We start from the raw sequence: 1,264 nt of genomic DNA, 5'->3' as shown, positions 1-1,264 counted from the left end.
CCCTCCGCCGCTGTGCCCACCCCCTCGCCCCGCCGGGAGAGTGCCGGGCGCTCCTGCCGCGGCCCGGTTACCTGCTCCGCGCGGGCACACGTGCGGAGGTGTCCCGACACGCGCGCCCCACTCGGGAGGCCCGACGCGACTGAGCCTCAGGTCAGGAGCTGTGGGCTCGGGTGGGTGGGCTGCAGCCTGGTGGGGGGTTCCGGGGGACATCTGGGGGCTTGCCAGGGTGGGAGGTGAGGATGTGGGTTGGAGAGGTGGTGGGGGAGCCTGTGTGTCCCTGGAGTGGCTTCGGTTAACCCTTTAGGAACAGAGGCGGGGACGGTTACGGGCCAGCTTGCAAAGCTGGAGAGGAGTCTCATCTAATCGGCGAGATGGGGCCATCCCCCATAGGGCACCCCCCCCGACTCCAGATCCTGTGCCGGGCCCCCACGGAGCCGTCCTCCCAAACACCCACACGTATCCGCCTCGCCCAGTTCCTCCAAACGGAACCCGAGCTCCACTCGGACACTCACATCAAAATCCAGAGAGGGTTTTAAATGCACTGCCCGGGGGGGACTCCAGGCTCGACAGTGTTTCCTTGGCCCGTGTTTACTTCCCCACAAAAGCCCCCTGCAGCTTGCGGAGGTGTGGGTGTGGGCTCCATCTTCCCCACCGAGAAATAAACGTTCTCGCAGGCTTCCTGCTGGCAGCTCCCGCGGCCGTGCAACGTGTGTGTGCCCAGAGTGCACGCAGCGGCCGGTGCACGGGCTTGAAGCCCCGCAAAGACGCGCGTTGGCTTTAGTTTCCAAGTTTCTTTTTAAAAAATTATTTCAACTCCCGGCGTGGAGAACGCACGCCCGGCTGCGAGGAGCGGGGGAGCCGCCGCGCGCCCCTCCGCGTGCACGTGGGCGCATCTGCGTGTGCGCACGCGGGAGCCGCGCTCCCCCGGTGCGGCCTCTTCTCGCCGCGCTGGTGGCGACCCTTGCGGTGCTTGGCAGGCTTCGGGAGAGGCACATGAAGGATTTCATTGAGTGTGAAGACAGAGAGCAGAGACAGAAAGCAGAAGGAGGCGGCTGAAGCCTTTGTAGTCGCGGAGGAATGCGGAAATGTTGAAGCACTATGTCAAACTTTTTTGAAATGGGGTCAAGTCACATTCAGCCAGCGTGGGAAAGCAACAACAACAACAAAAAAAAGTGGAGGAGAGGGGGGGAAAAGGCACTGCTGCTCGCGTTTCTCCCGGCCGCAGACGGCCGTGCCGGGGGCGCGGGGGTGCGCGGGCGGGCGG

The 1,264-nt window shown here is 64.4% G+C and overlaps 1 protein-coding gene across 1 annotated transcript in view; it reads left to right on the top strand.

The window, feature by feature from the left end:
* Positions 1-15: 15 nt before the first annotated feature.
* Positions 16-1,264, top strand: part of Cdk6 (cyclin-dependent kinase 6) — a gene marked incomplete in the record, with an annotated part of 205,979 nt that continues 204,730 nt past the window's right edge. The window contains 1 exon segment of the mRNA XM_005388024.2: positions 16-150.

Source organism: Chinchilla lanigera, unplaced genomic scaffold, assembly GCF_000276665.1.
Source record: "Chinchilla lanigera isolate Chin_1 unplaced genomic scaffold, ChiLan1.0 scaffold00031, whole genome shotgun sequence".
Lineage (NCBI taxonomy): Eukaryota > Metazoa > Chordata > Mammalia > Rodentia > Chinchillidae > Chinchilla > Chinchilla lanigera.
Note: the sequence above shows the minus strand (reverse complement) of the source record. Positions and strands in the feature narration are given on the sequence as shown.